The 26,520-nt window shown below is 43.8% G+C and overlaps 1 protein-coding gene, 1 non-coding gene and 2 pseudogenes across 8 annotated transcripts in view; 1 reads left to right on the forward strand and 3 right to left on the reverse strand.

Moving 5' to 3' along the window:
* IL34 (interleukin 34) overlaps nucleotides 1-26,520 on the reverse strand; it is a 60,122-nt gene that overhangs the window by 19,740 nt on the left and 13,862 nt on the right. For 4 of the 7 annotated variants that reach the window (XM_042231453.1, XM_012189524.4, XM_042231449.1 and 1 more), the window contains one exon: nucleotides 23,518-23,676. The exons of 1 other annotated variant lie outside the window; for it this stretch is intronic. The gene's annotated coding sequence lies outside the window, so the exon portion shown is untranslated. Of the gene's footprint in view, nucleotides 1-22,971; nucleotides 23,158-23,517; nucleotides 23,677-26,520 lie in introns of those variants that run through there. 2 more of the 7 variants (XM_042231450.1, XM_042231451.2) reach the window with 2 other exon arrangements.
* LOC132657713 (dnaJ homolog subfamily C member 7-like) lies at nucleotides 31-17,782 on the reverse strand (annotated as a pseudogene).
* Nucleotides 5,614-6,604, forward strand: LOC105610941 (RNA-binding protein 4B-like; annotated as a pseudogene).
* LOC114118158 (U6 spliceosomal RNA) lies at nucleotides 26,284-26,390 on the reverse strand. Its single transcript, XR_003591701.1, has one exon. It is a non-coding gene; the product is annotated as a U6 spliceosomal RNA (small nuclear RNA).

The raw sequence follows: 26,520 nt of genomic DNA on the forward strand, positions 1-26,520 counted from the left end.
ATTTTCCTTATTATTTAAAAATGTCTTTTCAAAAGTTGCTTTATGACACTGAAACATATATATGACCATACGTAGAGTAGAAAGCCAGCGAGAATTTGCTGTGAGACACAGGGAGCTCAAATCAGTGCTCTGTGACCACCTAGAGGGGTGGGATATAGGTATACCTGAGCAGCAGCATGCCTGATTCATGTTGGTATATGGCAGAAACTAACACAATATTGTAAAGCAATTATCCTACAGTTAAAAACTTAAAACTTTAAAAAGTCGCTTTGTTCATGTGAATGCATAGCAAAACTCACCACAATATTGTAAAGTAATTAGCTTCCAATTAGAATAAATTTTTTAAAAAGTTGCTTTGTTTGAATCAAGAGCCCAGTATTTTGGTCCACTGACTGATGTGTCTCTATGTCTTCTTCCTTTGTTTTTTTAAATATTAAGATATATCTCCTTGCAGTCTGCAAGGAGTCCAACCAGTCACTCCTAAAGGAAATCAGTCCTGAATATTCATTGGAAGGACTGATGGTGAAGCTGAAGCTCCAATACTCTGGCCATCTGTTGTGAAGAACTGATTCAGTGGGAAAGACCCTGATGTTGGGAAAGACTGAAGGCAGGAGGAGAAAGGGACGACGGGATGAGATGGTTGGGTGGCATCACGGACTCAATGGACACGAATTTGAGTAAGCTCCTGGAGTTGGTGGATTTGCATATTCTGGACATTTCATACAAATAAAATCTTATGTTATCCTTTGTGATTGGCTTCTTTCACTTAGCGTATTTTCACGGTTTATTCATCTTGTAAACCAAATGTTTGTGTCCCCCTCCCTCACAAATTCCTATGTTGATGCTCTAACCCCCATTGTGATGGTATTTGGAAATGCATCTTAGTGAAGTAATCAGGGTTGGATGAGATCATGAAGGTGGGGCCCTCATGATAGGATTGAAGTGAAGTGAAGTCACTCAGTGGTGTCTGACTCTTTGCAACCCCATGGGGTGTAGCCTGTCAGGCTCCTCCGTCCATGGGATTCTCCAGTCAAGAATACTGGAGTGGGTTGCCATTTCCTTCTCCAGGGGATCTTCCCGACCCAGGAATCGAACCCGGGTCTCCCGCATTGCAGGCAGACACTTTACCGTCTGAGCCACCAGGGAAGTCACACACAATAGGATTAGTGCCCTGAAAAGACACCAGAGGCTTGCTCTGTCTCTCCCCATGATCCCATAAAGAGGCAGTCACGTGAGCGTACATCCAGAAGGTGGCTGTCTGCAACCCAAGGGGAGAGTCCTCACCAGAAACCAACCAGGCTGGTACCCTAATCTTCAACCTCCAGAACTGTGAGAAAATAAATTTCTGTTATTTAAGCCACCCAGTCTATGGTATTTTCTTATGGCAGCCTGAGCAGGCTAAGACAGTACTTCAAATCCTTTTTTAAAAATAAGGGTAAAACATTTTATTCTCTTAAATTTTTAATAAATTTAAACAGTAAAACAAAAATTCACATGCAGTCTCCCTATTTACTCTCTGCCTCCCTCCTCAGACAGTAAAGCATCTGCCTACAATGCGGGAGACCTGGGTTTGATCCCTGGGTCAGGAATATCCCTTGGAGAAGGAAATGGCAACCCACTCCAGTACTCTTGCCTGGGAAATCCCATGGGCAGAGGAGCCCGGTAGGCTACAGTCCATGGGGTCGCAGAGTCGGACCCGACTCTTTGAAAGTGAGCGACTTCGTTTTTCCCTCCCCTGCCTGCAGTGTTTAGTCTGGGCCCCTTTCTGTCACCCTTCTCAAACAGGCACAGGGTATCCAACTAAGAAAACAAAACTATGCTAAGTACATGGAGACGTGATGAAGGAAGGAGGCGACCTGTGTCCACATTCAAGGTAAAACTGGGAAAGCCTGCATTTTCTGGGTCCCAAACAGTTTCATTAGTCAAACTGAAAAAAAAAAAAAAATCCCTGGACCAGAAGTTTCAAGGCTCCCAGGACCACCAAAGAATGCCTTGAACTCCCAAACTCCGAATTTATACCCCCTCTCTTTAGATAACCATGTTTGCTTTCTAGGTTTGTGAGTCTGCTTCTGTTTCGTAAATAAGTTCATTCATATCACATTTTAGATTCCACATGCATGTGATATCATATGGTATTCGTCTTTCTGATTTACTTCACTTAGTATGATGATCTTTAGGTCCATCCAGTTGCTGAAGATAGCATTATTTCTTTTTTATGGCTGAGTAGTATTCCATTATAGATCATTTTATATATAATTCCATTGTATACATATATATATATAAAACAAAAATTCACAAGCACTCTCCCTGTTCACTCTCTGTCTTCCTCCCCTACCTGCAGTCTTTAGTCTATATGTGATATAAATAGACATCTTCTTTATCCATTCATCTGTCAGTGGACATTTAGGTTGCTTTCATGCTTTGGCTATTGTAAACAGTGCTGCTATGAACACTGGGGTGCATGTATCTTTTTGAATTAGAGTTTTCTCTGGGTATGTGCCCAGGAGTGGGATTGCTGGACCATATGATAGTTCTATTTTTAGTTTTTATTTCCTTCTTAAAAATTCTATTTATTTACGGCTGTGCCGGGTCTTCATTGCTGCAAGCAGGCTGTCTCTCGGTGTGGCAAGTGCGCGCTCCTCTCCAGCTGCAGTGCACGGAGGCTTCTCCTGTTGCGGAACATGGGTTCTAGGCTCATGGGCTCAGTAGTTGTAGCTCACAGACTCCAGCTCATAGTTGTGGTGCGCGGGGATCTTCCCAGGCCAGGGATCAAACCTGTGTCCCCTGAATTGACAGGTGAATTCTTAACCAGCGCACCACCAACGAAGTCCCCATTTTCACTTTTTGAGGACTCTCTACACTGTGTTTCTAGCGGGTACACCAATTTATATTCTCACCAACTGTGTAGAAGGGTTCCCTTTTTTCTACACTCTTTTCAACATCTGTTATTCATAGACTTTTTAATGATAACTATTCTGACTGGTGTCAAGGGATACCTCATTGCAGTTTTGGTCTACATTTCTCTAATAATTAGTGACGTTAAGCATCTTTACTTATGTCTATTGTCCATCTGTACGTCCTATTTGGAGAAAAGTCTATTTAGGTCTTTTGCCCGTTTTTTGATTGGGTTTTTTGGTTTTGTTTTTTGAGCTTTATGAACTATTTGTATGTTTTTGGACTTTTTATGCTTTGAACATTTGTATGCTGTTTTTCTTTTTTTGGGTCTATCCCCAGAGTTTCTCTGCACAGTTCATATGCTAGTTTGTAGTTTCTTCTTTAAATGTTGTATTCCCATCCTTCTGTGTGTGTGCTCTTTGGCATTTCCACAGACAGTGCAGGTCTCCTCATGGTCAGGAGCCATCCCAAGAGGCTGTACAAAGAACCAACTCACCTCCTCGATGCAACCTTCACAATAAAGGCAAAGACCTCATACACACAGAGCAGCGGCAAAGGTGGGATCCGTTTGCAAAATGTTACTGGTCACATACTGGGCTTCTGGATAACCACTCAGACTGCTAAACATTCTTTGATGATTCTGAAGCAGTGGCAGGCAGGGGAAAATTCTAGGGAACAGTCCATACAGGAAACAAACTTCCAAAAATCCCGATTCTCAAAACCTGTTCCTGCTGTTTCCTCGCATTCTGTAACTGCGTTAGCATTCTTGAACTTCTATTGTTCAAGCAGGAACAATAGCATGAGCATGTTCGTAGTCAAGTTCTAGTGCTCTCCAGAAACCACAAGGTGCCACCGAGGCATTCCCTAGAGAGAGGTGGTATTTGCCCTCTCGCAGAAGTCCCTGGGCGGAACTGTCATACACCCTCACTCTCTGCTGTGCATCTCCCAGAGCTTTCCGGAACCCTGCGATCATCGTCTAGATGGCTGCCTGACCCGCATAACAGCTGGCATTTTTAAGGAAACGTATCTGTGCATAGTAGCTATAAGCATCACTGTAATCTTTCTTGACATAGTGTGCACCTCCTCGCTCCTTGAAAGACTCCGCTTCCCTCTTAGTTTCTTCGTGGTTGAGCAGTTCTGGCTCATTCACTGCTCTTCCCACATCCCACTCAGTAGTGGTCACCGTCTCACCACCAGGCCTTTTTGTTGTCGTATAATATTCCAAAATGTATTGATAAACCACATCTTCTTTATCCATTCATCAGCTGATGGACATTTTGGTCGTTTTCATTTTTTTTTTTTACTTCTATGAGTTATATTGCCATGAATACTTGTGTACAGGTTTTTGTCTTGGTGTATGTTTTCAGTTCTCCTGGGTATATTTGTAGGAATGTAGTTGTTGGGTCATATGGCTACTCATGGTTAACTTTTTGAGGAAATGTCAGTCAGCTTTCCAAAACAGCTATACCATTTTATTCCCACCAGCAATGTATGAGGGTTTTGATTTCTCTGTATCCTCACAAACACGTGTTAATATCACTTTCCTGATAATGTTCCCTGAGGCACAAAACTTTTCAAATTTGAGGAAGCCCAATTTACCCTTTTTTTTTTTTTCTGGTTGCTTGTAACTTTGGTGTCATATCTAAGAAACAAGTGTCTATCTAATCCAAGGGCACAAAGATATACATGCTTTATTCTAAGACTTTTACAGTTTTAGCTCTTACATTTAGGTCTTTGATCCATCTGGAGCTGATTTTTGTACATGGTGTTAGGCAAGAGCCCAACTTCACTCTTTTGCATATTGCTATCCAGAAGTCCCGGCACTGGTTTTTAAAAGATGATTCTTTCCCCACTGAACAGTCTTAGCACCCTTACTATATTTCAGTTGACCATAAATACATGGGTAGATATGGATTTATTTCTGGGCTCTCAATTCTATTCCATTGATCCATTATCCTATTTTTTTTTTTTTTTTGGTCATGTCACACAGCTTGCGGTATCTTAGTTCTCTGACCTAGGACTGAACCTGACTCCGGCAGTGAAAGAATCAAGTCCTAACCCTTGGAGAGCCAGAGAATTCCCTATATTTACATCTTTATGCCAAAAACCACTCTGTCTTGATTTCTGTAGCTTTATGGTACATTGTGAACACTTTTAAGACATTTTAATCTATAATAATTTATTTTTCCCTTTCTGTTTTTATTGAAGAAACTGAGTCACTTACTCTGTAGGCTTCCCACATTCTGGATTTGGATAATTGCACCCCTGTAATGTCATTTAACATATTTATCTCTGTAATTATAATATTTAGATCAGGACGCTTCTCTGGGCTCAGGCATAATTTTCATAGGAGGTGTTGCATTATATCAGGAGACACAGAAGTTATGTTGGTCCCACTTTAAAGAGCGAATGTTATGTTCTTTCTCCATGATTCATCCATTATAAAGTTTTCCACCAACATTTTACCTTTCATCACGTACTCTGGATGACAGCCTTGATCCACTGTTTTCTTAGGTGGTCACTTTCTATCTTCTCTTCTACATATATTACTGTGATTCTTTTATAAAGTAGAACATTCCTTCCTCACCTATTTTCTTAAGATTTGGTCTTGACTCTTGACCCGGTGGCACCAAGGCATGAGTGGCGATCCTCACTATGCAGACTTCTCTCTGATGTGGGAGCCACCGCTACTGCCACCAGGAGGCTCTTGTCAGGCTGATGAAACTGTTCACTGGAAACCTGCCCTGGGAGGCCACAGGGCAGGAGGCCCGCTCACTCGTCGAGCAGTGTTGGAAGGTGCTGGAATATGACAGCGTTAAGACCTGTGGCTTTGTGCATGCGAGGACAAGGCAGAGGCTGAGGGCGCCACACAGCACCAGCGCCACTGCTGGCTGCATGCGGGTGAGCATCAAGGTGAGAGCCAGCAAGGATAAGAGCGAAGCTTCAACCAAGTTTGAGGAGTATGGTCCAGTCATCAAACACGATGACACTGTGAAAGATTATGCCTTTGTACACATGGAGTGGGCAGAGGGTGCCGTGGAGGCTGACAGGGGCCTTGATAGTTTCCAGGCAAAAGAATGTATGCGCAGTTGTCTGCCAGCTGCTCTGGACTGACCCTGGGATGGGAGACTGGAGTGGCCGCTGTCAGTGTGAGAAAGAGGGGCACTGGTCAAAAGAGTGCCCAATAGATCATACGGGCCGTGTGGCGGACTTACCAAGCAATTATACTGAACAGTATGGAGCAGTGCACACACCTTAAGCCATGGGCTACGGGGAATCCATTTCTTACAATGATGCTATCCTACAGAGCACTTGACTACTGTAAGCGCTCCTGAGTTCACTTTCACGAGGCAGTAGTGGTGGCAGCAGCGTCTGCACGCGACTACGCAGGGCAGACCAGGTCCCATCTGCCTCAAGTCCAGAACACAGCTGTGACCCGCCACCTCAGCTCCACTTCCGTTGATCCCGACGGACAGACACCTGTTGCCAAACTCAGGCACTGCTGCCGCCACTGCCACCACTTCCCCCGTGGTGGAGGGGACAGGAGCCCCCTGCCTCCTGCAGCAGGGCTGTGCGCCCCACAGGTGGACAGGGCTGCGGTTACGGGCTAGAGAGTGAGCTGTCTCAGGCTTCAGCAGGCAGTTCTCTGTGGCGTGGCCCAGTACGAACCGGAGCAGTATGCAGACTGAGCTGGGTACTCAGCCTTTGAAAGACTGGAGGTAGGATTACTGCAGACTGCAGACCCTCACGCTGTGGTCACATAGGAGAACTCGCTCCACGTGGTTCCCCTTGCTGACATGTTTCCACTGCTTCATGTCTCAGTAAACAGAGGAGTTTGTGACCAACCATGTTTTCTTTTTTAAAAACGCTTTTTTTGTTGTTCTTTATTTCGGCTGCCCTGGGTCTTCGCTGCCGTGTGGGTTTTCTCTAGTTGTGGCGAGCAGGGGCTCCTCCTCGTGGTGTGCGGGCCTCTCACTGCGGCGGCTTCTCTTGTTGTGGAGCACGGGCTCTGGAGTGCAGACTTCAACAGCAGTGGCTTGTGGGCTCCAGGGCACAGGCTCAGGAGCTGTGGGTCAGGGGCTCAGCTGCTCTGCGGTGGCACGTGGAATCTTCCCAGACCAGAAAGAACCTGGGTCCCCTGCATTGGCAGGCGGATTCTTAACCACTGGACCACCAGGGACGTCTCTTTGTTTTCTTTTTAATTCTTCTATGTTGGCTTTTTTCTTTCCTCCTGATACCAGTCTCTGTAGCCTTTCACTCTGACCCTTACATTCTCAGCCTTTGAGCAGCCCTGGGTAAGGATTTTGCTGGCATCCCCTTCTCCCATACCACAGAATCCCTCTTATCTTGCTTTCCTTAGCTGCTGAACCTTTCTCCCTGTCTACTTGCAACGTCTCCTTTCCCTTTAAAATGGCATGTAGAGGCAAGCTACCTTTTACTCTTCTACGTTAGCTCTGGACCCTAACATTGAAGCTAATCCTCTGAAACTGCTAGGACAATTGGGGTTTTGGTTGTTGCTGTTGTTCTTTGTATGTGACCTGTGATGGTGGCATAACATTAGCTGAAATTCAGCCTTGTCCTACTCCACTTTAAAAAAAAAATATTTTGACAAATAAATATTTATAACACTTTTTTAAAAGCATGATTCTTTGTCTTTACTTACCAGCTTTCAGAATGAGTTGTTGCCTAACATCTTCCAAAGGTAATTAATGATGATTTTTCAGTTATCACCTTGAGTTCATTAATTTTAAAATTTTTGTTTTTCAATCCATTAAAGTCAGGTTCAGTCAGTCAGTTCAGTCACTCGGTCGTGTCCAATTCTTTGTAACCCCATGGACTGCAGCAGGCCAGGCTTCGCTGTCTATCACCAACTCCTGGAGCTTACTCAAACTCATGTCCATCAAGTCGGTGGTGCCATCATTTCAAAGTAAAAACTAAATTATAAAAGTCATATTCAGCAAGTTCTATCTTTCTCCCCCCTTATTTTCCCCTCCCTGATTAAACAATTTCATTAGTTTTTGGTTTTTCCTTACATTGGTTACATTTTAAAAAAAACAAGCATATTTTTCATATTTCCTCTCTTTGCCTACAAAGGTGGCATTTTACCCATATTCCTTTGCACCCTGCATTCTTTAAAATTTATTTATTTTTAACTGAAGGATAATTGCCTTTCAATATTGTGTTGGTTTCTGTCATACCTCAACATGAAGCAGCCACAGGTATTCATATGTCCCCTCTCACATCTTGCTTTTTAAAAACTATTTTAAAATAAAATATAAAAGTAACAGAAAAAATGTATAGTTTAATGAATTATTGTAAGATAATCAAATCTTATATCTACCATGAAATCAAGGAATAGCACCTAGTAGGCCACTGCAGAAGGCCCTCCATGAGTCCCATCTCAACTACCAAACAGTAACCACCACCCTGACTATGACAGAAACACTTGTCGGGCTTCCTTCTGGTTTTATCAACCAAGTGTGCTTCCCTAGACAGTAAAGGTTTTAGCTTTGCCCATTTTTAAAATTCATATATCTTTTAATCCTCTTTTAACCCACAGGATTTCTCCCCCATTCCATTCTTCCCTCTGAAGAAGCCAGGATAGAAACTTCCCTGGTGGTCCACTGGGTAAGACACCAAGCTGCTACTGCAGGGGACCTGGGTTCAATTCCTAGTCAGGGAATTCGATCCCACATGCAACAATGAAGACTCGGCCCAGGCAAATGAATTTTTAAAAAATTAAAAAAAAAAAAAAAAAAGAACCCAGGATCCATGTCCAAGAGTGCCCCCAGTCTAGCTTTGCTGGCTGTGCGTTCGTGGTGCAATTCAACATGTCCCTCTGTCCTGTGCTTTTTTGCACGTTGCAGACTGGATCAGACAAAGTTTAAATCCTTTGTCACAACTACAGGTGGTGCCAGGTCCACTCTTCTCCGATGTTGGTAGCTACCGATGCGTAATGTCTAGACTCTAATTTATCGAGGGTTGCTAAGTGTGATATTCTCACTCACATTTCCATCTGATCAAGCCTTTTCCCATGAGGCAAACAGAGTCAGTAGCAGAGAGCAGCTCTGCCAAGATGTCTGATATGAATAGGATATGTCACAATATGACATATTGTGCTTTCTTCCCACATCTGACCTCTATTAAATCAGAAAGTCTCCAGCCTTGTGTGATTTGTTTTCAAATACCGGCTTCTCAGAAAAAGATTGGCTGGCAACCAGACATGCACGGCCTTTACTCTTGTGATCCAAAGCACCTGAGTGATTTTATCAACTGAGACTCCTCCTGGGTCCACAGACCAAATGCTTGGAGCAGGCGGTACACTTCTGATAGGTGCTGCACGTATATGATCCGGGTCAGCACATCTGGGAAGCTTGGCACTACACCAGATCCCTAGGGCATCTCCCAAGCTGGAGTATTGTCTTAGGTGAAGCAAAACATGGAAACTTGCCTGCCTACAGAAGTCCTGAAACAGGAAGGTGCATGACTCAGCGTTTCCTTAGAAGCAGGTATCTAGCACAGCACTATTTGGGTCATATCTACATATTTGAGATACGTTTCTCTATATTCATTCAACTTTTTACTTAAATTGATTTGTAAAGAAAACTCCACAACACTTAACATTGAGAGAAAAACAGTTCTCACTTGCCAAAATGAGAAGCTAACATCAAGGAAAGTAAAATAACATAAGTTCAAGTGAGAAAGCATTGCCTGCTGAGCCAGGGAAGTGCTCTCTTTTTTTGGAAAGGGAGTTTTAGCAAGGATTTCTGTTTGTTTGTTTTTGGCCATGAGGCTTTTGAGATCTCAGTTTCCCAACCCCAGCTATTGAACCTGGGCTCTAAGCAGTGAAAGCAGAGTCCTAAATCCACTGGTCCATAGACCTCCAGGGAGTTCCCTAGCAAGGGTTGTAGAGGTGTTTGAAATACAATAGCACCAGAATGAGTCTTTTTCCCAAAGCAGTCGTTCTCAACCTGGAGGTGACATTTAGCAATGTCTAGAGATAACTCTCGGAGAAGGCAATGGCACCCCACTCCAGTACTCTTGCCTGGAAAATTCATGGACAGAGGAGCCTGGTAGGCTGCAGTCCATGGGGTCGCTAAGAGTCGGGCACGACTGAGCGACTTCACTTTCACTTTTCACTTTCATGCAGTGGAGAAGGAAATGGCAACCCACTCCAGTGTTCTTGCCTGGAGAATCCCAGGGATGGGAGAGCCTGGTGGGCTCTGCAGTCCATGGGGTCGCAGAGTCGGACACGACTGAAGCAACTCGGCAGCAGCAGCAGAGATAACTCTGGTTGTCGCAAGTGGGAGTGGGGGCACTACTGGCACCTAGTAATGGGTGGAGGCCAGGCTGCTGTAAGCATTCTATCGTGCACAAGGCAGCCACCCTACAACAATTTTTCAGCCCCCATACGTCAATAGTTCTGAGACTGAGAAATCCTGTCCTATAGAAAAAGAGTTGAAAAAGAACTGAAAAGAAATATCCTCACTCTGAAATTCAATGTATTTTAATGCAGGATACAAGTACCCTGTTACACCATCCAACATTAACTAATGGCACACAACCCACACTTAGAGAAAGCTATCTAAATGACGCAAAGCCTCGGAACCAAAGCACCAGTGCTAAAAGAACACTGCTATCAGAAAACGGAGAGCAGTCGGCAGACCCAGCCGCTGGGTCACACTGCCCTGCAGGCCGCTCTTACAGTCAGCATTCACCAAGAGCCTAGCACTTGCTGGCACTGTGCTGGGGACTGGCAAATTGTGATTCCAGTAAGACGGATGCAGGCCAGTGGGGAAGGCAAGCAGGTTAATAAATGAGTAGAACACAGTATCATTGAAGAGTGTGTTCAGCTAAAGGGAAGATGAAAAAACACCAACTGGTGGGGGGGTGCGGTGAGGTGCCAGAGAAGGCGATGATTTCAGTTCTTAACCCTCCCAAGGAGCTCCCGCTAGTTAGAAGCAGAGCTAATTCAAAAGCAATGCATGGCTTCTAGCTTCTGGTAGGGTATATGCTTCTGACATTAACTGTAGAATGGATTAAGATTTGTAAATATACTCTAAAGTAATTTTAAAGAAGAAAAAAAAAGCAGTACACTTGGAATATCCACTGCATTGCTGTTTACACTTTAAGAAAGAAAACTGGAAACCATCTGAATGCCAAACAACAGGAAAGCCCTTAGCATAATCTGAGAACTAACTGCTGCTTATCGAGTCCTGACCATGCGCCAGCGAGTTTACATCCTGTACAGCAAAATGATTATACCTTTCTCTCCTTGTAGCAACTGCGAGAACTAGTCTTCCCATTCCCTGAGAAAAGCCAGACTCGGAGAAGACAGGAAAAGGGAGTTTTTCCAACCAATGCTGTAGAAACTACCAGAAATTCTTATTTTAAATATATATATATATATTTACTTATTTGGCTATCAGGTCTTCATTGCAGCATACAAACTCTTGGTTCTGGCATATGGGATCGAACTCAGGGCCCCAGCATTGGGAACACAGAGCCTTAGTCACTGGACCACCAAGGAAGTCCCAGAAATCCTTTTTTTTTTTTTTAAGCATAATCCTAAAAAAAAAAATTAAGCAGAGCCCTTACCTCACACTATGCATACAATAACTTGAAATGGATCATAGATGTAATTGTAAAACCTAAAACTAAATTCTAGGAGAACATATTTGTGACTTTGAATTGGGCAAAATTTTCTTATATTTGACTCAAAAGCACAAACCATTAAGAAAAAATGGTGGTGTGGGTGAGGAATAACAGGAATAAGTTAGAGTAATGCTGTTAGAGTATTGTTTTTATAGTTATCGTCTACTATGGCAAGTGATATGGATCTCCAATTTGTGTAGTGATATAATGTTTCCCTTTTAAATAAATGTGTCTAGGCTTCCAAAATGTGCATGGCCCTAAGGAAAAAAATATGCAGGTAAGATGCTGACTCTGAAGCTAGAACCTGGTGTTCAAATTCTGGCTTCACCTTACCTTGGGCAATGTGAGCGTTCTTGTCTTCCCTCAGACTCCTCATCTGTAGAATTGGCCTTGAGACAAAACTCTGACCTCAAAGGGTTATGGGAGTATTTACCAAGTTTCCATATATAGAACACTTAGAACATGGGATGGTATGCAGGAGCTCAGTATTTACTATAATAATTATTATTCACTATTATAAAAGGCAGCAAAGACATGTCTTGGAAAACTGAAGCTTTTTCTTTTATTCTTGAATTATTCCCTTTATTGTTATTGCTTTAGCACCATCAATAGAGATCTGTGAGGAAAATACTTGATTGTGAAAGAAAGAAAGAAAGAAATCCAGTGTGGAACTAGTCACATGGGACCCCTGAGCATTCTGAACAGCTCCTGAAAGCTGCTGATGTCCTTCTGAAGGACTCCAACCTCTGACCTTCAAACTCTGACCTCCAGTGAGCAAAGAGACTCAAGAGTGAAAGAACAGAGTGTGGAGGGCTCATATTTCTGCTATTCTCAGAAAAAAGTGACTGTTGACAAAGGGTCTCCAGCAGACCTTTGTGCCCAAAAGCTTCCTTGGAACAACATGACGAAAAGGAAAACAAAAGGAGTGAAGCAGATCATTAGCTGGAGGGCCCTCTACAGCTCATGGATAGAAACTTGTGCAGAGGTCTACTCTCTCTATGCACCAAAGAAAATACTGCCAAGAAAGTAACCAAGATCATGAGACTACGGAGCAGCTGGAGCTCTGACACACTACCCTTGTGGGCCTACAATCATTCTGGAAGACTGTTTGGCAATTCTAATAAAATGAGCTATATACCTGCTGTATGAAGCAGTAATTCTACTCCTAGTATCAACCTAGAAAAATCAAGAGCCATGTGCTCAAAAAACAACAACAAAAAGAATATGCATGGCTACTATATTCGTATCATGAATTATATGCAGTCTCAAAAGTTGAAAACAATTCACATGTTCATCAACAGAGGAACGGATATACAAATCTGGTATAATCACACAGTGGAAGACTCCTCGGCAAGAAAAAGGAACAAAAGACTGATCCATGCGACAACATGGATGGCTCTCAAAAACACTGCCAGTAAAAGACAACAGACACCAAAGAGCACTCGCTACATAATTCCATTTATTTGAATGCAAGAATAGTCTACAGTTACAGAGTAAGGACAGAAAGGGGCACGGGCAAATTCACAGTGATGGAAATATCCTGGTTCTTGACTGGGGTGGTGGTCACCTGGGTATACGCAATTGTCAAAGGCCATCTGCACTGGGAGGAATAGTGTCCCCCCAAAATTCATGTCCACCAGAATCTTAGAATGTGACCTTATTTGGAAATAGGGTCTTTGCAGCTGTAATTAGTGAAATTAAAGTGAGTCCATACGAGGTTACAGAAGGCCCTCGTCCAAGGACTGATGTCCTTATAAGAAGAGAAAACAGAGACACGCAAGACGAATATAACATGGTGACTGAGACAGAGATCAGAAAAATAGGTCCACAAGGCACGGTGGCTGCAAGCAACCACCAGGAGCCAAGAAGAGGCAGTGAAAGGTCAAGGAAATCACAGCCTCACAGACACCTTGATTCTGGGTTTCCAGCTTCCAGACCCGTGAAAGAACACACTTCTTTTCTCTTAAAGCCACCAAATTTCTGGTACTTTGTTACAGTAGCCCCTAGGAAACTAACAGACCATCTAACAATGTTTAAAGTCTGTGCCTTTTAAATAATTTTACTACAGCTTTAAAAATTGCAAATAACTCATCGGAAACAGGAAGTTGGTGATGAGGGTTCCAACCTGGCTTCTGTTTCACCATATTAGACAGAATACCTGAAGGAGAGCGAAACCCTGTTGCTCAGAATCCACACTGAGAGAAGCCAGGCACTGCCCAAGGGGTCCCTCCCTCCCAATGGCTCTCCCTTTCACAATCAACCACTATTTGCATCTGTTTCCTCTGCCCACAGCAAAATGCCTCTTTCACTCTCTCAAACACAAATATTCGGGTACTATAGGCAGTACTACCCAGGAGAGCCACCGTGCAGATGTCCCATTCAAAAATGAACCAACCCGCTTCTCAGGGAGTGCCAAGCCTCAGAATTAAAGGCTGCAGAAAAGCCTGGTTAGGGGCCAAGCACCTTAACCCAACTTTTCAGTAACTCACAGATTTATTATCTGGAATGCCAACATTTAAGAATCTTTGATTCCTTTGCTTTCTGTAGCCCAGACACTTAGAAAATGGGACTTTTTATTTCATTATTTTGCTTCATCTTAGAAGACCCTGACCCTGAGAACTTTTCACCTGTGGATATCTGCACGAGGACTGGGGTCAGCAAAGGTCAGGTAGATCACTGAATAATATAACTATTCCGGCTCTCCCATATTTATGGCTGCAGAATTTGCCAGGCATGAGCTCACTGATTCCACACAACAAGGCTAGAGATAGAATCACTATTATCTTTATTTTTTGTTTGCGGAAACTGAGGACCAGAGGGGTGATGTAACTTGTCTGAGGTCACACAGTAGTACACAGAGGAAGGATCTGGGCCCAGACAAACTGGCCTGGAAATCTTAGCCACCGGGCCGCACTGCCAAGTAGATGTCTCTTCTTTGGATTGGGCACTGCATTCCCCCAGCGACTGAGAACCCAAAGGTCTGTTATAGATCCAGAGCTCCTTCAACTTTTTTCCCCTTCTTGAGAACCATTAGAGCAGTGAGTCCCAAGGTCCACTGGGACATCCTCTAAAGCACTATATAAACAAAACTGAGTGGAACAGGATTAAGGTTGTTTAATTTTGTTTTGGGGGTTTTGGAATGTTTTGTTTTATTTTGAGATGAAAGCTAACCAAACAACTATAGAGCTGAACAGAAAAAGACTTAGATCAGAATCAGGCATTTTTTCCCAACTTGATGAAAAACCACAGTTGCTTTTTTCCCCACTTTTTTCTTTTGGTGGCATCGTGCAGCTTGCACAACCCTCGTTCCCCGACCAGGATCAAACCCCTGCACACGGCAGTAAGAGCATGCAGACCTAACCGCTGGGCCACGAGGGAGTTCCCCAAACCCCATTTCTATTGTCCCCTATGCCAGGAAGGAATGTGGAGCTGGGCTTCCTAAAAGAGAATCAAACAAAGGGCTCCTTACTTTGCAGGCGGGTTCTTTACTGTCTGAGCCACCAGGGAGGCCGTTAGGAAAGGACACTTCAGCCCACATGTACCATACGTCCTGACTCTGTACATGTCCAGAGATCCTCTCCAGAGGAGTCCACAGTAGCTGACTCAAAGAAGATTCTCCAGTAGGGTGGCACGCACATTAAAAGACCAAAAGGAGGGAATTCCCTGGAAGTCCGGTGGCTAGGACTTGACACTTTCACTGCTGTGGCCCAGGGCGATCCTGACCAGGGGCTGAATCTGGGCCATGGCTGTCAAAGTCCAGAATCCTAACTACTAGCCCACCAAGGAGCTCTCAGAAACTTCACATAACGATAGACCCCAGCAAGTCCATAAATATTGAATAAGCATTTAACAAAAACACATTATCCTGATTAAAAATCCTTAAGCAGGATTCAGTGGATAATTCCTTAATATGACAAAATATATAAATCTCAGTTATAAGCCAGCATTCTACTTAACTAGAAAACAACAGACACATTCCAGCTAAAGAGAGAAATAATACATCTGCGTGCACTATCACTGTGCAGGAGGTCCTAGCCACTGCAACTAGATAGAAAGAAACGAGAGACAAAATGACTGGACGAAGGGATACAGTGCACGGCATGGTGACTATAATTAACAATACTGTGCTGTTTATTTGAAAGTTGCTAAAAGAATAAATCTTTAAAAGTTCTTGTTATAGAAAGAATTATAGCTACTTGCGGTGATGTTAACTAACTTATTGTGGTAATCACTTCATAGATATACATATATCAGATCATTACGTTTGTATCCTAAAATGACTACAATGTTATATGTCAATTATATCTCAATAAAAAACTAAAAAAGAACTGGATGGGAGGAGATAAAATTATTTCTATTTATAGATGAAATAATTATAAGCCTAAAATGGCTACAAGAATCAACTAAGAAACTACTACAAACAACAGCCAGTTAGAAAAGACTCCACAAAAAATATGTATCTAGGAATAAACCTATCAAAAAACGTGCAGGATACATAATAAAAAAACTGTAAATAATACTAAGGGGCACAGGAGATTTAAACAAATGGAAAGCTACACCATGTACCTGGATAAGAACATTCAACATCATCAATATGTCCATTCTCTAAAGTTAATGTATACATTTAAAACAATCCTAATATATTTTATGAAACAAAATATTTAAATGGCCAACAAACTCATATTTTAAAGTGCTTAACATGACTGAGCAACTGAGCACACACACAACCTCATTGCTACTTCAGAAAATTAAATCCACACTAAATTACCACCAGAGTAAGTAAAATCCAGAAGACCAACAAAATCAAGTGTTGCAGGAACTCAAAATAACTGGAATTCTCAGACACTACTGGAAGGAGGGTAAATGGTTGCATATCTATTTGGAAAACTTTTTGGCAGTATTTTCTGAAGCTGAACACGTGCATATCCCATGCACAAGTTCTCATAAGCAAATACCCAACAGAACTATACATACACACACACACATGCATAGGCACCAAAAGCAGTATGTTACAATAGTCAAGGCAACATTATTCATGATAGCCAAAAACTGGGAAACAACTTAAATGTCCATCAGCAGGAGAACAGATTTTAAAAACTCACAAATTGAGCAAAAGAAGCCAAATACAAAAGAATTCATTTATATAAATTAAAAAAAAAAAACCATCAAAACCAAATGCATGACATAAGAAATGAGAATGACAACTACCTGCTGTAAGAGGGTGAGGCAGTAACTGCTCGGAGGCCAGAGCAGGGCTTCTCCACGCTGGTTCCGCTCTAGCATGGTTCGCTTTACTACGTGATATTTCATCGAGGCGCATACTTACAACCGGTCCCCTTTTCTGCATGTGAGTTATACTTCAGTTTTTATTAAAGCAAGTCCAGTAAAAACACCAACACATGGTTATGTAATTATATGACAGATTTTAAAGTTCAAATAGAAAAATGAATAAGAACAGCCTGAAAGAGATCTAAAAATAAGGGAGCAGCCCTTCAAGATACTAAAAGATGTTTTTAAATATTATAAACCATGGCAAGCAAAATAGTGTGAACGTGAGTGAACATGAATAGCCAAACAAGCCAACGAAAAAGAGTAGCAAGTTCTGAAATAGACTTACACAACACATGAGAAAATAAGCTCATGATAAACAGTTTCTGATTAAAATAGCTCTCCATTCAGCAGAAAAGAGATAGCCATCTGAAAAACAAAAGTTGATTTGTACCTCACAGCATACATCAAAATAAATTCCATATGGATCAAAATTTGAATGCAAAATCATAGAAGAAAATAAAGAACATGCTATCTTGAAGCGGGGAAGACCTTTGTACCTATGATTCAACACTGAGAAGCCACAAAAGAGATGACTGATAAATCTGACTGCAAAAAATGAAAATATGTATAAACAGAACCAACAAACCATCAATAAAAGAGAGACAGTAAACTGGACACAACTTTTATCAAACGCAAAAGGCCATCCTTCCTTAATAGATAATCAGTTCCTAGAAACAAAAAGGCAATGATCCAATTTTTAAAACAAGCAAAGAGTATTAACAGTCACAGAAAAAGAAATAGAAATGGCCTGTAAACATATTCTGGGTTAATAAAGACTCAAATGAGTCACTGCTTTTCACCTGTCAGACTGGTAAAACTCCAGCGATCTGACAGCTTAACAAGCTGGCGAAGACGTGAGAAAACAGTAGCTTCTCATCCAAAGCTGGTCGAGGTGCAAACTGGCACCAGCTTAAGGAGAGCAAGCTGGCAGTAGCTCTTGGAACTACAAATACAGACACCTAGCAACCTCGTTTCTGGGAATTTATCCTGCATATAAAATAAGCACTGGCAAAATGCCACATATACAGCAGTGTCTGTGACAGCAGAATGGAAACTGCTATCATACAACAGAACTGCATGATATATTCAGTGAAGCAAGCACGGCTCAGAACAGCACTGTGCATTCTATTTTGTAAATTGCGTTGGCAGAGGTGACAGAGCATTATACAGACATAGACACGGATGCTATTTCACAGCTAATATATGCTATATATAACACACTTATACATATCTATGTACGTTTATACTTGCATAAAGAAATGCTGTATTAGAATAATACACATAACAGCATCCAAGAGCAGCAGCTCAGAACCTCTTCAAGATGGTGTATCCTTAAGAGAAGATGCTTGTTAACCGATTTGATGGACTTTTTGTCAGGATGATGAAGTGAACTGGGGAAATGTATATACTGCAAGTCCAGAGATTTGGGGGGTCATGAGGGTAGCCTTCTATCAGGAGATTCCAGAGCTTTGTAAAGGCTCAGCATTAATTAGGTTAAATCCAATAAACTAAAACCAGTTCTCTAGGGGAGGAGGATACTGGGTGGCTATGGAACAAGAGTGATAGAAAAACTTTGACTATAGTCCTTTATTACGGAAAAGGCAATGGCAAGCCACTACAGTACTCTTGCCTAGAAAATCCCAGGGACGGAGGAGTGACTTCACTTTCACTTTTCACTTTCACTCATTGGAGAAGGAAACGGCAACCCACTCCAGTGTTCTTGCCTGGAGAATCCCAGGGACGGGGGAGCCTGGTAGGCTGCTGTCTATGGGGTCGCACAGAGTAGGACACGACTGAAGTGACTTAGCTGCAGCAGCAGCAGTCCTTTATTATACGATGTTTAAACCATGAGAATGTATTACTGTTCAAAACAAGAAACAAGAAAAAAAGAGCTGCAGTTCACGAGCTTCAAAAACTTGATCAAGACCCACAAAATCTTCTCCAGCTCATGTTCCAAGAGCGTCTATCTGGTAGCAGGGGTGAGGGCTGTGGGAGGGGGGCTCGAGAGGGAGGGGATATATGTATTATATATAGCTGATTCACTTTATTGTACAGCAGAAACTGACACAACATTGTACACAACTATACTCCAATAAGAAAACAGCCTCTGTCGTTTATCAACAGGTAATGTTTCACATTCACGAGGGGTTTTATTACCGTGTAATAGCTAACTCACATTGCCAGAAACATCTTGTGTCAGTCAATAATGCTATTGAAAAACATCGTGAGATAGAAAGATCTTGGGCAACTCACTTAACCTCCCTTAAACTTCAGTTTTCTCTTTGCCAAAGCAAAGCTAAAGACCCCAGAAATGCTGTGGAGTACGGGTATGTGAGTGTTTCCAGAACCACAAACTGGCACTAAACAAGCCCTGCATGTACAACAGCTACGGAGAGGGGCATGGTGGCCCACTCCAGGGTTCTCGCCTGGAGAATCCCATGGACAGAGGAGTCTGGTGACTGCAGTCCATGGGGTCGCAGAGAGTCACACGACTGAAGCAACTTAGCATATACACATACAACAGCCAAACCTCTGCTAGGATCAATGTGACCTGAGGAAGGGTGCTTATCAAAGGTCAGTGTGCCTAACAACCACCTGGAGAGGCTGTTAAAAGACAGGCTCCTGAGATGTCGCTCAGTAGGTCTGGGGCCCATGTACTAACATTTCTAGCAAGCTCGGGTAATGCTGATACGCTAGTTTAAGGACCACATTTGAGTGGTCTGTTTCAGAGCAGGGCTCTTCAAACTGAGATGTGTAAACAAATGACCTGGGAACCTTCTTAAAATACAGATTTCTAAGATCTAGGGTGAGAGCCAGGACTCAGCATTTCTTTTTTTTTCTTTTCTGACCATACCGTGTGGCTTGCAGGATCGTGGTTTCCCAACCAGAAATTCTCCCAGACTAGTGAAAGCATGGAGTCTTAACCACTGAGCAACCAGGAAATTCCCAGGACTCTGCATTTCTTTTTTATTTTTTTGGTGGGATAGGGGGGCATGCCATGAAGCTTACGGGATCTTACGTTCCCATCCAGGGGTTGAATCCAGGCCCTTGCTAGTGAAAGCACAGAGTCCTAACCGCTGGACTGGCAGGGAATTCCCAGGACTCTGCATTTCTAACAAGCTCCCAGGCGTTGTAAATGCTCCTGGTCTACAGACTACACTTTGAGGACCAAGACCATGGACTATCCAGCTCTATTTGTTTAGACAAGGAAACTGTATGGGAAAAAGTAAATGACTTACCCAAGACCACTTGGACAGAAAAGTGAAACTCTGCCATGGGGGCTGCCATCCCCAGACCTATATCACAAGCCTGCCTCAGCCAGCAATTGACACCAGCCCTTTAGAAAATGGTATGGAAATTTACTACATCATACACAGCCCTCTACGCTTCTGAGAAACCAATCACTTGCCAGGGAGCTTAGCTCAAATCACCAGTCTATTCTTTTCCAAAATGCACTTTTGGCCAAATTATTTCTTTAGCTGAGTCACCTTCCCCTCCATCGACTCAAACCTTTGAGAGGCCTTGCAATTGAAACCTGAGGAAGCCACAGAGTGCTTCTCAACATGTGTGGTCTGACTGTGGGCAGAAGAGGGTGAGGCAAAGCAGAAATGGGGTGGGGAAGCTGATCCTTGGGAAAGCTGAGGAATTTCCTGATATATGGCTCCCTTATGACCTCAAATGGAGAAGGGAATGGCAATCCACTCCACTGTTCTTGCCTGGAGAACTCCACGGACAGAGAAGCCTGGTGGGCTATAGTCCATGGGGTCGCAAAGAGTCAGACACGACTGAGTGACTAACACACACACACACACACACACACACACACACACATGACCTCAAATGGACTTCCCTAGTGAAGCGTCTGCCTACAATGTGGGAGACCCAGGTTCAATCCCTGGGTTGGGAAGATCTCCTGGAGAAAGAAATGGCAACCCACTCCAGTATTCTTGCCTGGAAAATCCCATGGACAGAGGCGCCTAGTAGGCTACAGTCCATGGAGCTGCAAAGAGTCGGACACTTTCACTTTCACTTATGACCTCAAACCCAACAGAACTGGGCTAAGGAGAAGAGTTATGACCAACCTAGACAGCATATTAAAAACCAGAGACATTATTTTGCTAACAAAAGCCCATCTAGTCAAAGCTATGGTTTTTCCAGTAGTCATGTATGGATGTGAGAATTGGACTATTAAAGAAAGCTGAGCACCAAAGAATTGATGCTTTTGAACTGTGGTGCTGAAGACTCTTGAGAGTCCCTCGGACTGCAAGGAGATCCAACTAGTCCATCCTAAAGGAAATCAGTCCTGAATATTCATTGGAAGGAATGATGCTGAATCTGAAGCTCCAATACTTTGGCCACCTGATGTGAATCTCAATTTCTAGTCCAAAAAACACATGGTCCCTGGTGGCTTAAGTTTGGTTTCCCCAGAAGGAGAACCTGAGACAGGGGTTCAGTTGTACATGAGTTTTTGAGGGCAAGCTTTCCAGAGAAACCTTCAGATGAAGGAGCAAGGGGAGAGGATAGGGAAGGGCATGTTGTGGAGGTCTAGAGCATTTTTAAATAACATCAGAGTCCTCCCAGCCTAGGGCAAGAAGGCTGGGCTTTCATACCCTTTGCCAGGGGATATGACCCCATCAAGTAACTCTGGCAAGGTGACTTAGAGAACATCATGAGGTCTACTGTCCGCGGCAGTTCAGGAGTAGAAATAACAGTGGCTAAAGGCAACCTGATGGGCGCCAATACTTCCAGTTCTGAGAGACTCTCAAATATTTTTCCAAACAAGAGGCCCTCTAAATCACAAAAGACAGAAGGTAAGAAAAGAATACAAGGATTTTTTTCATTTTCAGAAGAATCCTGGAGTCTGTACTTAGAGTAAGTGCTCACAGCTCCCTCCCCCTCCCCCACTGCAACGGGACCCCTCCCCTAGCTCCACCCACTATCCCGCTCTGACTGCCAGTTACTCATCAGACTGACCCCTCCTTAAGGACTTTGTCTGTTCCCTCTGCCTAGAATGCCCCACCCCAGAATTTTGCCCAGCTGACTCCTTTATGTCAACTGAAATATCACAGGCACCTCAAGTGCACAGCACTGTACACTTCTCTGACCAGCCCAGGCCATTCCCTGCCGCACTCTCTGTGGCCCTTCTGCAGGTCACTGGTCTCTGCCATCATTTTAACTGTGTTCACATGGGTGTTATCTTGTAATCATGAGTGTTGTTCTGACCCCATCACTGTGTCCCCAGAGCCTAATGGACCTAGAAGACGGTAACATCTGATGGACAACATCTGCGTGAGTAGGGCATTTGGGTCAGATGCTGAAATGCCAATAGAGAAGGAGAACTAGGCCAGCTAAACACTCAGCCTAAGAAGCTGGAGGGAAAACCCAGCCCAAGGCCAAGATGGGGAAGGAGAGAATCCACCAAGAGTTTCCTTGGCTACTCAATTCCTTTATCCTCTCCCAGTTCCCTCAACGTGGGACCAGAGTTAGCACCAGCCCTGGGGAGATCCTTCCCCTTTTAGACAGGCACAAACCTCCCAAAAGACCAAGGGAATCTGGATTCCAGTTCTAGCTCTGAGCCTCCCCCTTTCTGCTGGTACTTGGGTGGGGCACTAGGACCATGCCAGTCTGGCAGGGGTGCTGAGAGTGCCACTCCATGGCACAGCATCTCTCAAGCGCACAGCACTGCACACTTAAACCAGGCCAGGGTACCCTCCTGCCCCTGGCTGCCTCTGTGGCTCCTCCAGCTCCAGGGCAGGCTCCATCGCAGCCACCCCGGCTCTGGGTGCCTGAGACGCCTGCACATTACCCAGCTTTTCCCATGTGCCAGGAACTGTGCCAGGTGCTTGCTCATCCGTTTGCCTGATGACACTGAATTGTCATCAGTGCCCACATCTCATAAAAATGTTATCTCCATTTTCTAAGTGAGGAGATTAAGGCTGAGAGAGTCGGCCACTGGCGGCAGGACACAGCTGATGAGTGAGGGGCATTAGCTTGGAACATCGTCCATTGGCCACTTTTATCCGACTTATTTAAGTGGTCTGTCACCATGGGCTCACTGAAGAGAGCAGCCCCCGGAGGAAGCACCATTACCTTCATTTCACGGAGAAGGGAACTGCCAAGGAGCTCACGGCCTGCTAGGTCGTTTCTACGACACTCGGGAATGCAGACTGGCCTCCTGGGTCTGGTCCCTGCGCTCTGGCTGCCCAGCCGTCACCGGCTCCGTTTTACAGAGGCCGAGAGTTCCCCGAGAGGCAAGTGCGGTGCGGAAGATCCGGCAAAGAGGCTGCGAGCGGGGACCGCCCAAGCCGCGTGCGCGCACGCACACCCCGTGGCGAGCTGCTGCGCCCCTGACTGGGCCCTGGCTCTCCTGGGGCGGCTCCTCTGCGGTGGCAGGTGCAGGCAGCTATGTCTGACGTTGGGGTTCTCCCCGCCCTTGCCCTTTGCCCCCTCCCCATGACTGAGCACAAAACCTGGTCTCCTTGAGGGACAAGGCCCCTGATTCTCCAGAGGCACGTCCTACTCTAATCTCACAGGCAGTACCAGGAATGAAGGGTTGCTTTCACATTTGAAAATCAAGCGTTGTGAATTCCGCCCCCACCACCATTAGCAAACTAACGAAGAAAAACCAATGATTACCTTAGCAGATGCAGTAGATTCTGTCCCTCTGACAAAATCCACCATTCCACTCCCAGCAAATCTCTCAGCAAACTATGAAGAGAAGGAGTTTTCTCAAGCTGCAAAAGGCCGTCTGTGAGAAACTTATATGATGAACGACTGAATGCTCTGTCCCTAAAACTGAGAACAAGATGAGTCATTAAAAGAGCTCAGCAAGGTTGCAGGACACAAGTGAAGTGAAGCGAAGTCCGCTCAGCCGTGTCCGGCTCTTTGTGACCCCATGGATATTCAGTCCATGGAATTCTCCAGGCCAGAATACTGGAGTGGGTAGCTGTTCCCTCCTCCAGGGGATCTTCCCAACCCAGGGATCGAACCCAGGTCTCTGGCATTGCAGGAGGATTCTTTACCAGCTGAGCCACCAGGGAAGCCTGCAGGACACAGTCTACATACAAAAATCCACTAAATTTCTATTTACGAGCACCGAAAGCTAGAAACAATCTCAATGTTCATCAGCAGGTGAACGGATGAACAATTATGGTAGATCATACAATGGAATACTACTCAGCTTTGAGAAGAATGAACTACTGAGGCACCCAACAGCATGAATGACTGAATCTCAAATCAATTCTGCTGAAAGAAACCAAACCACCCAGAAGAAAGAGGATGAACTGTGTCATCCCATGTACTTAAAACTCAAGAAAATCCAATAATCTACAGGGACAGAAAGCAGACAGTAGTTTTTGGGGGAGAGAGGAATTTAAAAGGGCACAAGGAAATTTAGGCAGTGACTGGTATAGGCATTATTTGGCTTACTGCGTGCATGATCAAGAAGTAGGGAAAACCATTAGGCTGTTCAGTGAAATAGTTGCTCTGACTCTGTGTGACCCCACGGACTGTAGCCTGCCAGGCTCCTTTGTCCGTGTAGTTCTCCAGTCAAGAATACTAGAGTGGGTTGCCATTCCCTTCACCCAGGGATCAAACATGGTCTCCTGGATTGCAGATGAATTCTCTACCGTCTGAGCCACCAGGGAAGAACTGGGTCATTCAGCTATGACCTAAATCAAATCCCTTATGATTATACAGTGGAGGTGACAAACAGATTCAAGGGATTAGATCTGGTAGACAGAGCGCCTGAAGAATTATGGACGGAGGTTTGTAACATTGTACAGAGACAGTGACCAAAACCATCTCAAAGAAAAAGAAATGCAAGAAGGCAAAATGGTCGTCTGAGGAGGCTTTACAAACAGCTGAGGAAAGAAGAGAAGTGAGGGAGAAAGGGAAAGATATACCCAACTGAATGCAGAATTCCAGAGAATAGCAAGGAGAGATAAGAAGACTGTCTTAAATGAAGAGTCTAGAAAGAAATAGAGGAAAACAACAGAACACAAAGGACTAGAGACCTCTTTAAGAAAACTGGAGACATCAGGGAACATTTCTTGCAAGGATAGGCATGATAAAGGACAGAAACAGTAAGGACCTAACAGAAGCAGAAGAGATTAAGATGAGGTGGCAAGAATACACAGAAGAGCTCCACAAAAGTAGTCTTAATGACCTGGATAGTCAGGACGGTGTGGTCACTCACTTAGAGCCAGACATCCTGGAGTGTGAAGTCCAGTGGGGCTTAAGAAGCATCACTATGAACAAAGCTAGTGGAAGTGATGGAATTCCAGCTGAGCTATTTCAAATCCTGAAAGATGATGCTGTTAAAGTGCTGCACTCAACATGCCAGCAAATTTGGAAAACTCAGCAGTGGCCACAGGACTGGAAAACGTCAGTTTTCATATGAATCCCAAAGGGCAATGCCAAAAAATGTTCAAACTTACCGTACAATTGCGCTCATTTCACAAGCTAGTAAGGTTATGCTCAAAATCCTTCAAGCTAGGGCTTCAGCAGTACATGAACAGGGAATTTCCAGATGTACAAGCTGGGTTTAGAAAAGGCAGAGGAACCAGACATCAAATGGCTAGCATGCGTTGGATCACAGAAAAAGTAAGGGGATTCCAGAAAAACATCTACTTCTGCTTCATTGACTATGCTAAAGCCTTTGACTGTGTGGATCACAACAAACTGAAAAATTCTGAAAGAGATGAGAATATACCAGGCCACCCTGCCTGTCTCCTGAGAAACCTGTATGCAGGTCAAGAAGCAACAGTTAGACTCAGACATGGAACAACTGACTGTTCAAAATTAGGAAAGGAGTACATCAAGGCTATATATTGTCACCCTGCTTATTTAACTTATATGCAGAGTACATCATGCAAAATGCCAGGCTAGACAAATCATAAGCTGGAATCAAGACTGCCAGGAGAAACATCAACAACCTCAGATATGCAGATGATACCACTCTAATGGCAGAAAGTGATGAGGAACTAAAGAGCCTCTTGATGAGGGTGACAGAGGAGAGTGAAAAAGCTGGCTGCATGCAACTCAGCATTCAAGAAACTAAGATCATGGCATCCAGTCCCATCAATTCAGGGCAAATTGAATGGGAAAAAGTGGAAACAGTGACAGATTTTATTTTCTTGCACTCCAAAATCACTGTGGACAGTGACTGCAGCCATGAAATTAAAGGACGCTCGCTGCTTGGAAGGAAAGCTATGTCTAGGTTTGACAAACCTAGACAGCGTATTAAAAAGCATAGATATCACTTTGTTGAGAAAGGTCTGTAGAGTCAAAGTTATGGTTTTTCCAGCAGTCATGTACAGATGTTGAGAGTTGGACCATAAAGAAGCTGAACACCAAAGAATTGATGCTTTTGAACTGTGGTGCTGAAGAAGACTTTTTTTTTTTAATATGGATCACTTCATAAATTTGCATATCATCCTTGCACAGGGGCCATGCTAATCTTCTCTGCACTGTTCCAGTTTTAGTATATGTGCTGCTGAAGTGAGCAAGAAGACTCTTGAGAGTCCCTTGGACTGCAAGGAGATCAAAGCAGTTAGTCCTAAAGGAAATCAACCCTGTATATTCATTGGAAGGACTGATGCTGAATCTTAAGCTCCAACACTTTGGCCACCTGATGCA

Source organism: Ovis aries, chromosome 14, assembly GCF_016772045.2.
Source record: "Ovis aries strain OAR_USU_Benz2616 breed Rambouillet chromosome 14, ARS-UI_Ramb_v3.0, whole genome shotgun sequence".
Lineage (NCBI taxonomy): Eukaryota > Metazoa > Chordata > Mammalia > Artiodactyla > Bovidae > Ovis > Ovis aries.